A 21,723-nucleotide genomic window follows, 5' to 3' on the forward strand; every position below is an offset into this window, starting at 1 on the left:
ATAGCCGGTGACCATCAAAATCTGACTCCAAAGGCTGGAAATTGCAAGAGAAAATCATCGGGTGGGGAAGGGAAAGGTCGCCGGTGACGAATCGGCCGCCGGTGAAGGGAGACAAAGACGATATTGGACCCCTCTGTCCAAGATCTGGTGAGGAAGAAACGCTAGAACTCCTTGATCCAGATCGCTGCCGCCTCGCTCGGATTTCAACAACCGGCGATGGATAGATCGCAAGGGAAGGTCGATGCTAGGGCTCGAGTGCTCGGTATCGACAATCGGGATGGACATCACCGACGCGATCAAGAATCGCCAGCATCATGACAGAGATGTGGTGGGGACCGAGAGAGAGGAGGAAGAGAAGTGTCGGGGAAGAGCCTCCGTCGGCGTCGGCAAATCTAGGGCCCGAGTCGCGAGGGAAAGGGAGGAGAGACGCACGAGGGGGAGGAAGGAGAGAGACTTGGCCAAGGCCCGCTGGAAGAGAAGGTCGCTCCCGGCGGTGAACTCGCGGTGGCCGGCGATCGGGCGAGGAGAAAATCGTGAGAGGGGCTTGGGAGAAAGGAAATCCGCGTGAAGGAGGAGGAAATCGGGGAATGAAAGGAGAGAATAGGAATTAGGGCTTAATTAAATACTTAGGTTTAATTTAATTAAACTCAAAGTTTTCTTCTTAATCAACTCCCACTTAAATGGTGTTCCAAACAGGCCTCCTCTGTACCTGGAATCCATCCCCTTAAAACGGATCATACGAACTCCGTTTAAATCCCAAAAAATTTCTAAAAATTCCTGAAAAATCCTGAAAAATCCAACAAGATTTTTCGTCCAATAATATTTATTATTAAATTTTACGGTATCTTACACCCCCAACCTTGGTATACGAAGAAAATGAGGAGGTCAAGATCCACCCTAGTCGAGCGGAGGTAACAACCTTTATCACCGCCGACCTGGAGGAGGAGAAAAAGGCAGAGCTAGTCGTCTGTCCTAAATAAAATTACGACGAGTTCGCCTGGTCGACCCATGAGCTTCTCGGCATCTCCCCGAGCCTAGCTCAGCACGAGCTTCATGTCCGACCAGACGCTCGGTCGGTGAAGCAGAGAAAAAGGGACTTCAGCGCGCAGCAGAATGTGATCATCTGAGTGGAGATAGAGAAGCTACTGGAGGCTGACCATATTAGAGAAGCCCAATTCTCGAGCTGGCTAGCCAATGTTGTGTTAGTCTCCAAGTCGGGCAACAAATGGAAGATCTGCATTGACTTCCACAATCTGAACCAGGCGTGCCTGAAGGACTTCTATCCGCTGCCCAGGATAGACCAAATGGTGGACTCAATGGTAGGCTGCGAGCTGATCTGCATGCTCGACGAGTACCAAGGTTACCACCAAGTGTCGCTCACCCGCGAGGACCACGTACTGCTATAATGTCATGTTGTTCGGACTCAAGAATGCCAAAGCTACCTATTAGAGGTTGATGAACAAGGTGTTCCGACAGTAGATCGACCATAATATGGAGTTATACGTCGACAACATATTAATTAAATCCCTCCGAGTTGATGACCTATGCGCAGATGCCAATGAGACTTGTCGCACGCTAAGGACATATGGGATAAAACTGAATCCCGACAAGTGTTTGTTTGGTGCGAAGAGTGGCCGCTTCTTGGGCTATATCGTCACTGAACACGACATTGAAGCTAATCCGAGCAAGGTCAAAGCTTTGCAAGACATGCCGCCACCTCGGAACTTGAAGGAAGCTCAAAGGCTGACCGGTCGAATCACGGCGCTATACAAATTCATATCCATGTCATCCGACCAGAGCCTGCCATTCTTCAAGGTGCTTTGTTGAGCCATGAAATTCCAATGGGACGCCAAGTGCGATCGGGCATTGGAAGAGCTCAAGGAATATCTAAACTCCTTGCCTGTGTTGGCTAAGCTGATTGTTGTTGAGTCACTTTGGATTTATCTATCATCCAACTAGCATGTCGTTGGATCAGCTCTGGTTAGGCAAAACGGCCAAGAATAGTAGCTTGTATATTTTTGGAGTCATATATTGAAAGATGTTAAATCTCGCTACACTGGTCTCGAAAAGCTAGTGTATACTTTGATTCTCGCCACTCGGAGGCTTCGTCCATTCTTCCTAGTGCACACAGTTATCGTGCTAACTAACAGTGCCCTGGGGCGAGTCCTTCTCAACCCAGACGCATCAAGAAGGCTAATTAAATGGGCAACCGAGTTGAGCGAGTTCGACATTTAATATCAACCCCGAGCGGCAATCAGCGCACAGGCCTTGGCTGATTTCATCATAGAAGTTCAAAGCAACGAGCCAGCGGCAATATAGAAGATATATGTGGATGGCTCGTCCACTCGGCAAGGTAGTGGAATTGACATATTGCTCATCTCACCTCGAGAGGATCAGATGTAGCTATTCGTTCGGCTGGACTACAGAGCCACTAATAACAAAGTAGAGTATGAGGCGTTGATAGTTGGCATGCAGATAGCTCGACATATGGGAGCAGTTAAAGTCCTCATCCACTTGGACTCCCAGCTTACCGCCCAGCAGCTATCTGGGACATTCGAGATAAACAACGCTCGGCTAAGACTCTATGCGGAGGCTTTCGAGAAGCTGAAGGCCAACTTCCAGGAGATCATTATACAGAAGATCCCCCAATCAGAGAACCATACAACGGATGAGTTAGCGAAACTATCTAGTTCATTCATGTCGATCGTCATAGGGTAGTCGATCGAACAAGTCTCGCTTGTGGCGTACATTGACCGGATGGAAAGAATAACCTTCCCAAATGACTGGAGGACAACCCTAATAGAGTTCTTGCGGTCTGGAGCTACACCTGCCGATCCAGAAGAAGCCCGCTTGTTGAAGAAGAGGGTTGGGTGGTTCACCTTGATCGGGGACCAATGGTGTTAGCCTTTTTACATGTCACGTGGCACATCAAATTAATAAAGATTGGAACATTTTAAAACTAAAGATAACACATGTAGTATGGAGTCCCAAGTTCTATTTTTCCAAGGCTAACTAGTGAATGTGTGTGAATATTTGAATTAGTTCCAATCAACTTCTTATTTCAACAAAGTCAATTTAGCACTTCCCTTTGATTCATCTAACAAATTAGCTTCATCTAATAAAATCATTAATAAAATCAAAGAAGGGTTATTCACTTCTAAACATGATTCACTTTCTTTCTCACCAATTTAGTTTCAATTTAATTCGGATTTAAATGCACCATTGAATCAAGAAAATCACTCATCAACTCTTCAATTCACAACACAATCTTACTTATCAATTAAACTCAAAAGCTCAAACAAAATTATATTGAACAGAGGTAACAATCAATATATCAAAATAAGCATTCCAAATGTAAACATGGTCACAATCATAACCTGTCAATGAACCAAACAAAAGCCTTGCTAACTAAATAACCGAAACTAAACAACTTATATTAATCAGAACTCTAATGCAAAACAGAAACCAATTGCAAACTAATTATGTGGCTGAACATGAGTTTTGATTACAGAAATCTAAAGAAATCGGAGTTGCAATTAAGAAATCAAAAATTGGATGGCAAAAGGAATTCAAACCAGAACAAAATGGCAACAAAAGTAAATCAGATCATTAGATCTGAGCATGAACATCAACAATTCAAAGATAAAGGAAACTAAACCTAAAAGCATTCCACTACCCAAATCCGGATCAAAATTCTCCACTCTGCTGAGAAAACAGAGGTGCTCTCGGAAACCTCCCCTCAAACACTCTATTGTAATGTACAAGATTACAACTATTTCCAGAAGGTGCTCATAGCTCTTGGAAACCTCCCCTCAAGCTCACACCCAACTGCAAACCTCATCGGTAGAAAAACAAAGCTTAGATTTTGTGAATTGCAAACCAATTCGATTGATCAGATCGTTCCAGTTTCGCTGCGGAATGGAGATCGGAAAAGGATCAGAAACTCCGAGAAACCTCCCTCAAAGCTCTGGTGGATGCGAAGATCACTGTCTGAGAAACCTCCCTCAAACAGGATCGTGGCAATGAGCAGAACCCAAATCGCAATCGAGAAACCTCCCTCGATCACTCTCTGCCCTCGGAAGATGAATGCCGACAGCTCGCAATCACCGTCGGTGAAGGACTTCAACTCTCAGATCTGGAATTGTGGAATGGGATCTCGGCGACGCAGAGAAGAAGAAGCATGCACAGTGAAGAATTGCGAAAACGCCGAGTCTAGGAAGCACTGTAGCTTCTCGCGGGTTTTAAATCTCCTCAGATCTGATCCAACAGTTGAGATGCTTCGTAGCTTGATCAACGATAGAAAATCGCCTAAAATATGATCCAGAAGTACTGATCTTCATCTACGGTCCAAATCTACTCCTCATTAGGTTGGATGAGCCGGATCTTCAATGGATGGCTCCGATTTGCTTGATCTTCAATGGAAGGTCCAAAACACTCCAAGGCTTGATCGCTTCGTTTAGCCCTAGATTTGAGCCCAAGTGTAGCCTGATCTGATCGGGTCCTGACCCTTTTGATGCCTACAAAATAATAAACAAATATTAGCATCACATACCATGAAAATAAGCTAATTTACAATTAGGTCCAAAATCATACGGAATTATGAAATATAATGTAAATGTGAGATTAAGCTATGAATAGACCAATAAAAATATGCATTATGATTCAAAATAATATAGTAAAATCATGGTTATCAACCAACTTTACAAGAGAGCCTTCTCCAGGCCCCTCCTCAAGTGCGTCGAGTCGGAAGACGTTAAGTACATTCTGAAGGAGGTGCACCAAGGCTCTTACGGAGGTCATCCACGAGAAGAGGGTTGGGCGATCCAGAAGGGGCCCTAATAGAGTTCTTGCGGTCTGGAGCTACACCTGTCAATCCAGAAGAAGCCCGCTTGTTGAAGAAGAGGGTTGGGTGGTTCACCTTGATTGAAGACCAGCTTTACAAGAGATCCTTCTCCAGGTCCCCTCCTCAAGTGCGTCGGGTCGGAAGACGTTGAGTACATTCTGAAGGAGGTGCACCAAGGCTCTTGTGGAGGTCATCCGGGTGGCCATACATTAGCTCGAAAGATACTCCTAACCAGATTTTTTGTCCGACCCTCCAGGAGGATGCTGCTTGGAAAGTGGCCACCTGTCTGTCATGCCAGAAGTATCACAGCATGCCACACCAACCATCCGAGAAAATGAAAGCATCCATGGTATCATGCACATTTGACCAATGGGGTATGGATATCGTTGGGCCATTCCAAATGATGATCGGTCAACGGAAGTTTCTGTTAGTCGTGGTCTACTACTTCTCTAAGTGGGTGGAAGTCGAGCCGTTGGTGAGAATCACCGAGCAGATGGTTATTAAGTTTGTGTGGCAGTACATCATTTGCTGGTTTGGCATCCCATGTCGACTCGTATCCGACAATGGAAGACAGTTTGCCGATCGAAAGCTCAGAGAATGGTGTGAAGGCTATAACATCCAACAAGTCTTCACCTCGGTGGCCTACCCTTAGGGCAACGGGCAAGCCGAAGTCGCCAATTGGGAGATCCTCAAAGTCTTACGCGCTCGGCTTGACCATGTTGGAGGCAGCTGGTCGACGAGCTCCCCAGTGTACTGTGGGCTCTCCACACGACTCCAAAGGAGGCGACCGGCGTGACCCCCTTCCATTTGGTATACCCAGGAGAGGCAGTCATCCCCGTGGAGGTCGGAGTAGAACCCGATCGGGTGCAACACTATGACTAGCAAAACGCCGAACGGAGGCTCATGGAGCTCAACTTGGTAGACGAAACATGGGCAAAAGTAGCAGTTCGACTAACGGCTTACCGACAATGAATGAAATAGAACTATAACCGGAGGGTGATCCCGAGATCCTTCCAGGTTGACGATCTTGTCTGGAAGAAAGTGAAGTCGGTCGACGACGTCACCAAGCTCGAGGCCCCATGGGTAGGGCCTTTCAAGGTCGTGCAGAAGGCACTTACTATCTGGAGGATGAAGAGGGAAGGTAGCTCGAGAGGCCATGGAGCGCAAATCACCTTCAACCCTACAGGGTTGGATGAGAGGTGCGCGAGTGAATACTGTACTTGTATTTTTGGTATGTCTTTTGTATGTCTGCCGAACGCAGGGTAAAATTTGAATAAAAAGCAAAGGCCTCTTGAAGTGCATCTCCCACGACGGTCGAGCGACGACCTTAAACCCAGGTCTACATCGAGTTTATACAAACGGTTGAGCGACGACCTTAAACGCTAGTCGTCATTAGCGGTCGAGCGGCGAGCTTAAACTCTTGTCTCCACCAACGGTCGAATGGCGACCTTAAACGCAAGTCGTCATCAGCGGTCGAGCGGCGACCTTGAACTCTTGTCTCCACCAACGGTCGAGCGGCGACCTTAAACTCTTGTTTCCACCAATGGTCGAGTGGCGACCTAAAACTCAGGTCTTCATCAGCAGTCGAGCGGCTACTATAAACTCTTGAGTCAGAGACTCCCATGTCGAGCAGCTAGGTTTTGAGTTATATTAGGGCCACGGGCTCTAAAGGTCGAGTGGTCTTCACTGATCTAGGACCATCATATGGGATTCCTTGTCTCCCTCATTCGAGGTCGAGCAGTCTTCAAAAGCTCAGTAAGTAGGCAAGCATCGATGAATAGTCGACCGTAAACCCGGGCTACTCAAAAGCTCGAAGTCTTCAAAATATAGTGATTGTTCAACACTATTCTTCAAAATACTCCCTGGGCCGGGCGGAAGATCGCAAAATCATGAACTCTGAATACTAGAGGGATCGGTCGGCTGATAGACTAACCATGGACGAAGCCACGAGCTCTTGCAATACTCAAAAGTAGTTGAAAAACACACAAGGAGGTAAAGCTTGTCTGAACAGATGAGTATGCATTTAAACTTCAAAAATTTTACATTTTACAGGACTCTGCCTCATTCAAGATAGTCCAAGACATCGTCAGGCAGCGCGACAGTGAGCTTATCCTGGCTAATGATGCTGCTTGTTAGAGCTGTAGGTAGGTGGCATCCCTCGTGAAGCTGGTTGAATGCCCCATCGATGGTCAGATCGAAGAGCCACAGAGCCCGATCGACGACCTTCTCATTGAAAGCATCCGAGCGAAGGTAACTCTTCTTCCTAGCCTCGAAATGGCTAGACTCAGCTTCTTGGTAGGTCTTCAGGGCCGCTCGGGAGGCCTCCAGCTCATCCTTGGCGGTAGCCAGCACAACATCCTTGGAGGCGAGTTGGCTGCGAAGGGTCATTTCTTCTGCCAACCGGTTGTTCCGCTCGGTGATCAAGAAGTCCTCAGCTTCCTTGAGCTTTTTGGCTAGGGTCTGGGCCTCCTTATTCTTCTCCTCGAGGTTTGTGATGGCCCGGCTCTTCCGCGCATTCGTCGACTCGATCTTATTGTCAAAGGTAGTGACCTGTTTATTGAGCTGCTCCAGCATCGTGGACTGCCCGGCGCTCTTGGCCTGTTCGGCCTCAAGCAGTTTGTCGCTCTTATCTAGAGCGGCCCGCAGCTTGGCCACCTCAGTGTCTTCTTTTCTTGAGCAACGGAGGATTGGGCGCCCGACGCCTTCAGTTGCTTTACTTCCTCCTCCAAAAATGCAAGTCCTTGGCACATGGTCAGGCTCTCCACCCAATACTATGAACAACAAGCAAATATAAGCATTAATCGGGAATGAACTATGCAAATGTATAGGTAAAACTTACCATCATGGACACCTGGGTGTGGCTATCCGTAAGTGCCCCCGGAGGCATCACAGCCACACGGGCCGGGCATTCTCCCATATCTTGGCGAACGACCCTTGTGTTGGTTACTGCTCAGAATACCGTCCTAGTTCCCCTGTACAAAAATTTGTACAAGCATAGAACTATTCTAGCTACACATGTGTTCTACTAAAGTCAAATTTGGTTTGCAAACGATGCTTAACATTATTAATCTAAATTTTCCCTTTAGAAGTTAAACTTGAATTGGGAACGAAACTTAACATTCTTACTTCAAGTTCAACCGATGTGATCTTCCTAAGTTAAATCATATTACAGAAGTTGATCAAATATATATTTCAAGGATCAGCTTCCAGGTCAAATGTGGCGAGACACTAGGCCTTCTTGGGTATGGGATCATCCACCACTGCCTAGACAAAGCCTTTCAAAGAAATCAGATATTTAAACTTCTCACAGTAAATAAGGTTTAGCAATAGAGACCTCAATAGAAACACATTATCGAAACATGAAATTGAAACGAAAATCGATGACAAAAATGATAATTAAAATCGATAACCTCTTGTGTTTGGTTTTTCATGATCTATAAAAAGAACATGAACTAGTATGATGCGGAATAAGATAACTAGTTATATCTTTCTTTCTAACTTATAGACCTCTTGATCTTCTATTATATTCCTCTTCTTATCTCGGGCGTCATGTGGCCGACGATCTACCAAGACGAGAATCCACCCAAGCCTTCTTCTTCCTTCCAAGTTTCGGCCACCAACTTTCTCCAAGAGATGATGAAGTTTGGCCACCAACTTTCCTCCAAGGGATGCTAGACAAGAGAACCTCCTTCTCTTCTTCTTCTCCTTCAAGCAATCAGCCATCAATGGATCTCCACACCAATATGTTGTCGGCCACCAAGAGGGAAAACAAAGGAGAAGAGAGAAAGAGTAAGGGTCGGCCACCACCAAGGAAGAGAGGAGAGGAATAGAAGATGTATTTTTATTGTGAGGTGAAGCACCTCTACCCTCTCTTTTATATTCCTTGGTCTTGGCAAATAAGAAAAGTTTTATAACAAAAAAATAAAACTTCCTTTCTTATCTATGACATGGCCGACCACATGTTTATTCTCCAAGCAAGGAAAGATTTTAAACAAAATTAAAATTTCTCTTTTAAAATTCCTTTGTGGATAATTATAAAAGGAATATTTTATAAATTAAAATCTCTCTTTTTAAAATCTTTTTATGGATATCTATAAAAGATAAGATTTAAAATAAAAACATGGTTTCATAAAGGAAAGTTTTATAGCAAAAAAATAAAATCTTTCTTTCACATTATAGATATCTATAAATAAGGAAAGATTTCAAATCTCTCTTTTATTCTTTGTAGAAATTTATAAAAGGAAAGCTTTTAAAATTTAAAAATCTCTTTTTAAAACCAACATAAAAGGAAAGTTTTTAACAAAATAAAAATTCCTTTTTATTTCCTTTTATGACTGATCTAAAAAAGAAAAGTTTTATATTAAAATCATCCTTTTAAATCCTTTTTATGGATCTCTATAAAAGAAAAGATTTTACAAAATAAAACTTCCTTCTCTTCATGGTGTGGCCGGCCCCTTACTTGGGCACCAAGCAAGGCTTGGCCGGCCCTAGCTTGGGCTCCAAGCTTAGCTTGGCCGGCCCCTTGCTTGGTCTCTAAGCAAGGCTTGGCCGACCCTAACTTGGGCCTTAAGAAGCTAGGTTTTGGGTGGATAATAGGCTTTATATAAGAGGCTACAATAGGGACCGAGAGGAGGAATTGGTTTTGGTCTCCCGATGAGCTTGAACTTCCCGTGTTCGCCCCGAACACCCAACTCAAGTTCATCAATAATAACTCATACCACTAAAGAGTTATTATTGAACTACCGCACCAATCCTATATTACTATATGAGCTCCTTCTTATCATGAGTGTGTTAGTCTCCCTGTGTTTAAGATATCGAATATCCATTAATTAAATGAGTTACTGACAACTCATTTAATTAATATCTAGCTCCAAGAGTAGTACCACTCAACTTCATTGTCATGCCGGATTAGGTCCACCTGCAGGGTTTACATGACAATCCTTATGAGATCCTCAAAGGGACATCATCAACTTAGATTACTAGGACATAGTTTCATTCTATAATCAACAACACACCATATAAATAATATCATTTTTCAACTTATCGGGCCTATTGATTTAACGATCTAAATCACACCCTTTGATAAATCAAAGAAATAACTATTAAGTATACATGCTTGTTATTATATCATGATTAAGAGCACGTACTTCCATAATAACAGAGGTATTGTTCTTTTATATAGTCAGCATAAAAAGATACTGCCTTAAATGGTCCCGCTCAATACATTCATAGTGTGCTAGTGTAATTTATTAGTCAAGATAAACTAATATCTAATTACACTACAACCACTCCAATGGTTTGCCCCATTTTGGTTATGAACAACTATTTATAATTTATAAGAAACTGATAACATGAACTTCTGTGTGTCTTCTCACACCTTGTTATCTTCAATATAAATTAAATGGACAACTACATTTTACATAAATGTAGACATTTGACCAATGTAATTCTTAAATGTTTATACAAAAAGCTAGACTTTTAGTATACACTCTAACACCTTGGATGATGATTTGATGCTCCGGAGCTCGGGACTCGACGCTGGATTCACGCCACTCCTCGGTTGGCAAATGTAAAATCACTGTAATGTGGCGCTGGCCGCTCGGGGCTAATTTTGCAGAAGTCGCCCGCCTAGACGGCCTTGATGAAGAAGTCGGTCGAATGCCTTCTTAGTCTTCGACTTTAGTGGTAGGAAGGCCACCGGCGGTGCGCAGGCCGTCCCCTGAGGTAGACCATACAAAGAGGGCATCCGATCTGACAACTTGGGGGCAGTGGGTTCTCAGACAGAAGCGGGGGTCGACGTCTCCACCCGTTCAGCGGAGTGCACTCCTGAAGTAGCACAGCGCGAGGAAGGCTTTGCCCGACACCTCTTGTGCCTGATCAGTGGATCAGCTGAGGAGGCTGAACCCGAAGCCCCTTCAACTTCGATGACTGACTGCCGCTCAGAGGGTTGGGAGTCGCTTGTCACTCCACCGCTTGCCACAGCGAGAACCGCATCGCTCTCGTCCTGCTGCTCCTCTTGTGAGCTGACCGGCTGGAGGCCTCGGCTCCCCAGTTCTTCGATAGTGGTCGTGTTGATCGTGGCGTCTGTGAGCTTCGCTTGGCCATCCATACGTGCACGCAACATAACTTCGACTGCAAAAGAGGAGGAGAAATTAGTTAGACTCACAGGAAGAGGTGAAGCAGTTTCATACCTAGGCTGGATAGAAGCTCGGTTCGGATCAGACTCAAACTGAAGATGTAAAGGACACCCTCCAACAGCAGCTTGTGAATGTCATATTTCTGACTAGACAACATTACAGCTACGTCTAGGTAGTCCGATCGGCTCTTGTACTTCTTCAATGGAGGCTGAGCTGCCACGTCGAGCTGCTAGAGTGTGGGAAAATCAGGTCGCTCGGGAAAACACACGAAAAAGAAGTACTCTTTCCAGTGTTTGTTAGAGGTCGGCATTGTTGGATCGCATTGGCCGGCTAGAAGGTGTTGGTTGCTACTCGGAAAACCTAGAGGTTCCACTGTACAAAAATTTTGTACAAAGGTCTGAACCTTTTCCTAGCTACCATGTGTTCTTTTTAAATTAAATTTTGGATCGCCTGCGGAACTTAACACTTTTGATCCAAAACTTAATCTATTTGTTCTTTTAGGTTTTGACTTGGATCTCCTGCGGAACTTAACACGTTCGACCCAAATCACCTTAAGTTATTAATTCCATTAAATATTAATTTCCATAATTGGTTCCCAATACTAACGTGGCGACGCACACGGCCTTCTTGGATATGGGAGCAACCACCACCGACTAGACAAAACCTTTTATAGAAAGCTAATATTTAATTTCCTAAAATAACTTTAGGTTAACCGAAAAGAACAATCAAATCACAAGGAAAAGAAAAAAACAAAAGAACACAACATCGAAAAACATATTCGAAATTCTAGAATCGTAAGCCTCTTGTATTTGGTATTATTTCCATAAATAACTAGTATGATGCGGAAAGAAAAATTACTAGTTATACCTTGTAGAAAAAAACCTTTTGATCTTCTACCGTATTCCTCTTCTAACCTCGGACGTTGTGTGGGCAACGATCTTCCGAGATGAGAAACCACCAAGCACCTTCTTCTTCTCCTAGCTAGGTTCGGCCAACACAAAGAAGCTTCACCAAGGACAAAGAACAAAACACCAACCAAGCTCCAAGGGATACAAGCTTTCTCTCCTTCTTCTTCTTCTCCAAGTAGTATCCGGCCACCACAAGAACTCCAAGCAAGAGATAAGTTTCGGCCACCACAAAAGAGGAAGAAAGGAAGAGGATGGCCGGCCACAATAATTTTCTTCAAGGATGAATAATTTCGGCCACCACCAATGCTGCAAGGGATGCTAGAGATGAGACTTGCTTTCTCTCCTTCTTCTCCTTCCTTGATCCGGCCACAAACAAAAGCTCCACCAAGAAGATAGGTTTCGGCCAACAAGAGGAGAAGAGAGAAAGGGAAGGGCCGGCCACCACACCAAAGAAAAGAGGGAGAAAAATAATAGAGGTTGTTCACCATGAAGGCACCCCTACCCCTTCTTTTATATTCCTTGGCTTTGGCAAATAAGGAAATTTATTTATAATAAAATTTCCTTAACTTTCCTTGACAACAATTAATTAAGAAAAATTAAATAAATTTTCCTAATTAATTGTATGTGGTCGGCCACCTCATGTAGAGCAATTAGGATAATTTTAATCAACAATTAAAACTTCCTTATTTGTCTTTGGAAATTTTTAAAAAATAAAATTTCCTTTTAAAATCCCTTCATGGTTGATAAAAAGAAATTTCTATAATTTTAATTTTCAACATGTGAATAATTTTTCAAAGAGAAAAAATAAAATATCTTTCCAATCTACAAATAAGGAAAGAGATCTAATCTCTTTCTTTTAATCTTTTTGTAGATCTTTTTAAAGAGAGATATTTTAATTTTAATTCTCTGTAATAAATTATATCTTCCACATAATAAAAATTAAAATTAAAATTCTTTTTAATTTAATGGGGGTCGGCCACCTAAGCTTGGGTTCAAGCTAGGGCCGGCCACCCATGAACCAAGGCTTGGCCGGCCCTAGCTTGAACCACAAGCTAGCTTGGCCGGCCCCTTTCTCATGGATATGAAGGTGGGTATATGTGGGTATAGTACTCTATAAATAAGAGGTTACGATAGGGACCGAGAGGAGGAATTGGTTTTGGTCTCCCGATAAAATTAAGCATCCCGTGTTCGCCCCGAACACACAACTTAATTTTATCAATAATAATTCATTCCACTAGAGAACTATTATTGAACTACCGCACCAATCCCAAATTACATTTTTGGGCTCCTTCTTATTATGAGTGTGTTAGTCTCCCTGTGTTTAAGATATCGAATGTCCACTAATTAAGTGAGTTACTGACAACTCATTTAATTAATATCTTAGTCCAAGAGTAGTACCACTCAACCTTATTATCATGTCGGACTAAGTCCACCTGCAGGGTTTAACATGACAATCCTTATGAGCTCCTCTTGAGGACATTATCAACCTAGTATCTCTAGGACACAGTTTCCTTTTATAATCAACAACACACACTATAAGTGATACCATTTCCCAACTTATCGGGCTTATTGATTTATCGAACTAAATCTCACCCATTGATAAATTAAAGAAATAAATATCAAATATATGTGCTTGTTATTATATTAGGATTAAGAGCACACACTTCCATAATAACCGAGGTCTTTGTTTCTTTATAAAGTCAGTATAAAAGAAACGACCTTAAATGGTCCTACTCAATACACTCTGAGTGTACTAGTGTAATTATACAGTCAAGATAAACTGATACCTAATAACACTACGACCTTCCAATGGTTTGTTCCTTTCCATTATGGTCGTGAGCTACTGTTTATAATTTATAAGATACTGATAACATGATCCTCTGTGTGTGACACCACACACCATGTTATCTACAATATAAATTAATTGAACAACTACATTTATCATAAATGTAGACATTTGACCAATGTGATTCTTATTTCTAGATAAATGTTTATACCAAAAGCTAGGCTTTTAGTATACACTCTAACAATCTCCCACTTATACTAAAAGACTAAGCTGCCATATCTGCTGCCATACATCTGATTCCCATCCCTTCAACATGCCCATCAAAAGCTCTTGCCTTAAGGAACTTAGTGAAAGGATCTATAGGTCATCACCTGATGCAATCTAGGCGACAACAACTTCTCCTCGTTTATACGATTCCTCGTATTGGGTGGTACTTGCGCTCTATTGTGTTTACTTGCCTTATAGACTTATGGTTTCTTCAAGTTTGCTACTGCACCAACATTATTACAATAAATTGTAATAATTTTTGGACAAACCAGAAATCATATCTAAGTCTATCTTGAGGTTATTGAGTCATTCAGCTTTTATGGCTACTTCAGAGGCTTGCCATATACTAAGCTTCTATGGTGGAGTCCAGAAAAAACACCTATGCTTATCACTCTTCCATAGTTATGACTTTACCTCCTAAAGTAAATACAAAACCCCGAGGTCGACTTACTATTGTCCCTATCCGATTGGAAGTCAAAATCCGTGCAACCCACAGGGACCAAATTATCTACCTTGTAAGCTAGCATATAATCTCTAGTGCCTCTAAGGTACTTCAATATATGCTTTACCGCAATCCAATGTCCTTGTCCAGGGTTACTTTGATATCTGCTAACTATGCCCTCGGTAAAACAGATTTCTGATCTCGTGCATAGCATACATTAGGCTTCCGACAGCCGAAGCATAAGGAACTGCCTTCATTTCCTTTATCTCCTTTGATGTCTTCGGAGACATCTCTTTAGATAAAGTTACTCTATGCTGAAAATGTAAGAAACCTTTCTTGGAGTTTTGCATGCTTAAAACGAGCAAGGATTGTTTCGATATATGAAGCTTGGGATAAGTAAAATATTCTTTTTTTGTGATCCCTTATTACTTTGATCTCAAGAATATATACATTCTCCCAAGTCCTTTATATCGAATTGTTTGGACAACCATACCCTTACTTCTGACAACATTTTGATATTGTTTCCAACTACCAAAAATGTTATCTAAGTTTAGTACAAGAAATACCACCACGTTTCCATCACATCTTTTGTATACACAAGACTTATCCGGTTACTAAATCCATAGATCTGAATTACTTTGATAAACTGGATGTTTCAAGACCTTGAAGCTTTGCCTCAGTCCATAGACTGATTGAGCTTACACACAAGATGCTCTTAGCCCTTTGCAATGAACCCTTCTGGTTGATTTATATGGATGTTTTCTTCAAGACTTCCATTAAGGAATGCTATCTTGACATCCACTTGCCAAATAGATAAAAGAATCCGGATAGACTTAAGCATGACTACCAGTGAAAAAGTTTTCTTTTTCATCTAGCCTTGCTTTGAAAGTTTCTACCTTCCTGTCTATCCTAATATAGACCTTTTTACACCCAAAGGCTTTTATACCATTTGGTGGTTCTATAAGCTTCCAGATTTTATTAGAATACATATATTCTAATTCTGTTATTCATTACTCTTTGCCAAGATATTGCATCTTTATCTTGGAGTGCTTCGTCATATGTCCGGAGATCAGATTCATGTCCTCCAGGGATCGAGTCCAAAAACTCTCCCAAAACATAAATCTTTTTAGGTTGCCTAACAACCCTCCCACTACGATGAGGCACTTTCTGCAATTATATATCATTTGTGATACGTGTTGCAGTTTCCTTGTGGTATCTCATCTTGTACAGTTGGTACTAGATTAGACATGTCTTTTATTATTTCCTTAAGAACAAATTTCCTTATGGGCATAAGGTTTATTACATAGTTCTTTTCTAAAAATCGATCATTGATGCTAATAATGACCTTCTGATTTTTAAGATTATAAACCTACTTTCATTTCTCTAGGATAACCCACAAACAAGTGAATTCCTGTCCAACTTATCATTGTCTCTCTTCAGCATATGTGCTGGACTACCTGAATCCGAATATGCTTCAAAATAGGCTTACGCTTATTCAGCAATTCTATATAAGTAGAGAGTTATGAATTTGGAAGATACTATGTTCACTTCCGTTTCCAGAGTATATCCTTAAAATGAATTTGGTAATTTTCTAAATAACTCATCATCAATCTACTTATTTCCATAAGAGTCCTATACCTTCCTTTTTCTACACCATTCTGTTGGGATATACCTAGGTGTAGTTAATTGGGATTGAATCCCTACTTCTGATAAGTGACTCCTAAATTCTCCCAAGAGGTACTTGCCACTACGATCTCACCGTAGTGTCTTGATACTTTTACCTTGACATTTCTCCACATCAGCCTCATACTCTTTGAACTAATCAAAGCACTTAGACTTGTGGCACATCAAGTAAATGTATCCGTATATCAAATAGTTGTCTATAAAATAGACGAAATATTTGAAACAACCTCTTGCTTGGATAGTCATAGGTCATCACAAATCAGAATGAACCAATTTCCATATCTTTGACTCCATACCCTTAGACTTGAAAGCTTCTTGGTTATTTTTCCTTCCAAGTAAGACTCGCAGGTTGGAAAGATTTCCACTACTAATGAACCCAAAAGTTCATCAGCTACCAATGAATCATACTCAAGTTAATATAACCTAGCCTTAGATGCCAAAGATATAATTGGTTCATTTCCGAAGGTTACTTTCTCTTAAAGTTAGAAGATGTGTTACTAATTTCCATTTGTTGCATCGTGAGAGTTATTGGATTTATAAATTGCCAACCAACGTACCAGAACAGATAACTTCCCTCTTTTTCTTAATAACAACTTTGTTATTAAAAGAGGCAGAATATCATGTTCTTTGAATAGTTTAGAAACTGAAAACTAGTTCTTTCTAAACTTGGTGCGTAAAGACAATTACTCAAAAATCCATGTTTTATTTTTATCAAAAGATAAACATCTCCCACTGCAACAGCTGCCACTTTTACAACAGTGCTCATGTGGACGGTGTTTTTATTTTCATTTAGTTGTCCTTGCAATGAATTGCGGACATGATTAATGGCATCTGTATCTACACTCCAGGTTCTGGTAGATAACACCACTAAACATGTTTCAACTAATGAATAAAATACACCTATATTGTTCTTAGTTCTAAGAGGACAGTCTACCTTAATGTCCAAATCCTATTTCCAATCAATTATAATTAGGATCACTAAGTCTATCCTAAAGTATATCAGCTAGGGATTGACCATCATCCTAAGAATCACAAAAATATTTGGTTAAGACCAACTCCTTAAAAATCCCCATGAATTTTGTATGCCACGTTAGTGTGGACGTATACAAATTCAAAGAGGAAATTTTATCATTTAATTTTATTATCTCGTCAACCTTACTTTATGACGAATAAAATTAATAGTTGGTCTATCTTTAATCAAATATTTGGTCAAGACTTCTAAATTTAAAATAATATTGATTCCTCTAACAATACTATTTAAATTTACCAATACCTCAAAACACATTAAATTTTGCATGCCACGTTAGTGTGGACGTATACAAAATCAACATTTGTAAGAGGAGGGTTTTACCCATTAACTATCTTGTCAACGTAACTTTATGACAAATAAAATTATCTCAAACACCGTTAATTTTGTATGCCACGTTAGTGTGGACGTATACAAAATCAATCATTTGTAAGAGGGGTTTTAACCCTTTAATTTTATTATCTTGTCAACCTAGTTTTATGACAAATTAATAGTTGGTTTCATTTGGTCACACAAATAATAACAGTGACTCCGATGGGGAGGATACTATTAGATGTGTCTAAGTGTATACCATTACTTGACACTAAATCCATTAATAAGATTATGCCCCTTCCGTTGGGGAAGATCACACGCTCTTAATTAACTTCCTATAGTCATCCAAAATTGGAAGTCTGTTCTAGTGATCTACAAACTAGCTCATCCGTTATGGAGGAAGGCACTCAGAGCCAACGCGCAAGCTTGTTTGCATCACTTACAAACCAGTAATGGAGACCATGGGATTTACTTAAAAATCCCTCTCCCACTTAGTTATTTATTAATGAGGAATTTTAACTATGCTAGCCTACTAAACTTGTAAACTAACATGCACACACAGCACAATATAAAAGCAATAAATAGAAAATCTAATTTTCAACTATTATGACTTTTATCTCTAGTTGTCCTCCGTGTGTTGTCATCCCAAGCTGCTGCCATATTTGGCCACCACCACCGGGTCTAGCTATCGCATCCATCTTGCTCCTTGTTCCGCTGCGCCTCTGGTCCTTAGAAGGTTCCACGCTTTGCAAGATTCGATCCGCGACATAAATAGAATTTTACAATTTTTGATCCTATATTCCATAAAAGGAATGTACATGTATCTAGATCAAAAATAAAATCCTAAATACAGCTCCTGCTGTATTTTATAATACAATCATGCACACACATATAAATGCCCTTGACATGTCCAAGGGTCCAATCACACACATAATAACTATAAGCCATAATAGTTGGATCCTGCATCCACAAAGTTAGCACATCCTACTATTATCCTGCCTAAATTATGTATGACATGTGCATAATTAAACTAATACCAAATACACAGAGGCAAAACCCTAGCTCTGATACCAATTGTTGGTTGCTACTCGGAAAACCTAGAGGTTCCACTATACAAAAATTTTGTACAAAGGTCTGAACCTTTTCCTAGCTACCATGTGTTCTTTTTAAATTAAATTTTGGATCGCCTGCGGAACTTAACACTTTTGATCCAAAACTTAATCTATTTGTTCTTTTAGGTTTTGACTTGGATCTCCTGCGGAACTTAACACGTTCGACCCAAATCACCTTAAGTTATTAATTCCATTAAATATTAATTTCCATAATTGGTTCCCAATACTAACGTGGCGACGCACACGGCCTTCTTGGATATGGGAGCAACCACCACCGACTAGACAAAACCTTTTATAGAAAGCTAATATTTAATTTCCTAAAATAACTTTAGGTTAACCGAAAAGAACAATCAAATCACAAGGAAAAGAAAAAAACAAAAGAACACAACATCGAAAAACATATTCGAAATTCTAGAATCGTAAGCCTCTTGTATTTGGTATTATTTCCATAAATAACTAGTATGATGCGGAAAGAAAAATTACTAGTTATACCTTGTAGAAAAAAACCTCTTGATCTTCTACCGTATTCCTCTTCTAACCTCGGACGTTGTGTGGGCAACGATCTTCCGAGATGAGAAACCACCAAGCACCTTCTTCTTCTCCTAGCTAGGTTCGGCCAACACAAAGAAGCTTCACCAAGGACGAAGAACAAAACACCAACCAAGCTCCAAGGGATACAAGCTTTCTCTCCTTCTTCTTCTTCTTCTCCAAGTAGTATCCGGCCACCACAAGAACTCCAAGCAAGAGATAAGTTTCGGCCACCACAAAAGAGGAAGAAAGGAAGAGGATGGCTGGCCACAATAATTTTCTTCAAGGATGAATAATTTCGGCCACCACCAATGCTCCAAGGGATGCAAGAGATGAGACTTGCTTTCTCTCCTTCTTCTCCTTCCTTGATCCGGCCACAAACAAAAGCTCCACCAAGAAGATAGGTTTTGGCCAACAAGAGGAGAAGAGAGAAAGGGAAGGGCCGACCACCACACCAAAGAAAAGAGGGAGAAAAATAATAGAGGTTGTTCACCATGAAGGCACCCCTACCCCTTCTTTTATATTCCTTGGCTTTGGCAAATAAGAAAATTTATTTATAATAAAATTTCCTTAACTTTCCTTGACAACAATTAATTAAGAAAAAATTAAATAAATTTTCTTAATTAATTGTATGTGGTCGGCCACCTCATGTAGAGCAATTAGGATAATTTTAATCAACAATTAAAACTTCCTTTTTTGTCTTTGGAAATTTTAAAAAATAAAATTTCCTTTTAAAATCCCTTCATGGTTGATAAAAAGAAATTCCTATAATTTTAATTTTCAACATGTGAATAATTTTTCAGAGAGAAAAAATAAAATATCTTTCCAATCTACAAATAAGGAAAGAGATCTAATCTCTTTCTTTTAATCTTTTTGTAGATCTTTTTAAAGAGAGATATTTTAATTTTAATTCTCTGTAATAAATTATATCTTCCACATAATAAAAATTAAAATTAAAATTCTTTTTAATTTAATGGGGCCGGCCACCTAAGCTTGGGTTCAAGCTAGGGCCGGCCACCCAAGGCTTGGCCGGCCCTAGCTTGAACCACAAGCTAGCTTGGCCGGCCCCTTTCTCATGGGTATGAAGGTGGGTATACGTGGGTATAGTACTCTATAAATAAGAGGCTACGATAGGGACCGAGAGGAGGAATTGGTTTTGGTCTCCCGATAAAATTAAGCATCCCGTGTTCGCCCCGAACACACAACTTAATTTTATCAATAATAATTCATTCCACTAGAAAACTATTATTGAACTACCGCACCAATCCCAAATTACATTTTTGGGCTCCTTCTTATTATGAGTGTGTTAGTCTCCCTGTGTTTAAGATATCGAATGTCCACTAATTAAGTGAGTTACTGACAACTCATTTAATTAATATCTTAGTCCAAGAGTAGTACCACTCAACCTTATTATCATGTCGGACTAAGTCCACCTGCAGGGTTTAACATGACAATCCTTATGAGCTCCTCTTGAGGACATTATCAACCTAGTATCTCTAGGACACAGTTTCCTTTTATAATCAATAACACACACTATAAGTGATACCATTTCCCAACTTATCGGGCTTATTGATTTATCGAACTAAATCTCACCCATTGATAAATTAAAGAAATAAATATCAAATATATGTGCTTGTTATTATATTAGGATTAAGAGCACACACTTCCATAATAACCGAGGTCTTTGTTTCTTTATAAAGTCAGTATAAAAGAAACGACCTCAAATGGTCCTACTCAATACACTCTGAGTGTACTAGTGTAATTATTCAGTCAAGATAAACTGATACCTAATTACACTACTACCTTCCAATGGTTTGTTCCTTTCCATTATGGTCGTGAGCTACTGTTTATAATTTATAAGATACTGATAACATGATCCTCTGTGTGTGACACCACACACCATGTTATCTACAATATAAATTAATTGAACAACTACATTTATCACAAATGTAGACATTTGACCAATGTGATTCTTATTTCTAGATAAATGTTTATACCAAAAGCTAGGTTTTTAGTATACACTTTAACAGAAGGGGGGTTGAATAGCTTGCACAAAAAAAAAACAAACTGCCCTTCTCGGACTTTTAATTTAACACTTGCATAAATTAAGTAAAAAAATAAAACTGAAAGAAGAGGATCAGGGATTTTTACTTGGTTACAACCGGGGAGGTTGTTAATCCAAGGAATGTGTCACACTAGTATCTCCTTCAGGCAGAGAAGCCTCTTACAGCAATGTCGCACAGAAAAATAGAAGCTAAACTCTAAAGAAAGCGTACAAGTGTTGGAAATGCTAATCGCTTGAGTTGTTGAGCTTCTTGGACCAAGACTATATTTATAACCTTGGTCGAGGCGCCTGGAAGGATTCCAGGTGCTTGGAAGGGGATAAAACTTTATTCCTTCTCGCATAGATCATGTTTGACCATGATCTGGATAAACTCCAGGTCCGGGCGCCCGAAAGGGTTCCGGGCGCCTGGACCAAGAAAGTCAACATAGTTGACTTTTTTCAGTCTTCGGTTCATCTCGCCTCGGTCCAGATCTTCCGCTCCGGCTCCGCTTGCTTGGGTGATCTCAACCATCCGGAATAGGGCTCACTCGAACCCAACTTCCGGCCTTCTCGAGCAGGCTTCCGCTTTGACTTCTCGTCCCTCGGAATCGTCGCGTGCTTCCTTCTCGTCCGC

This window comes from Zingiber officinale, chromosome 4A (assembly GCF_018446385.1).
Source record: "Zingiber officinale cultivar Zhangliang chromosome 4A, Zo_v1.1, whole genome shotgun sequence".
Lineage (NCBI taxonomy): Eukaryota > Viridiplantae > Streptophyta > Magnoliopsida > Zingiberales > Zingiberaceae > Zingiber > Zingiber officinale.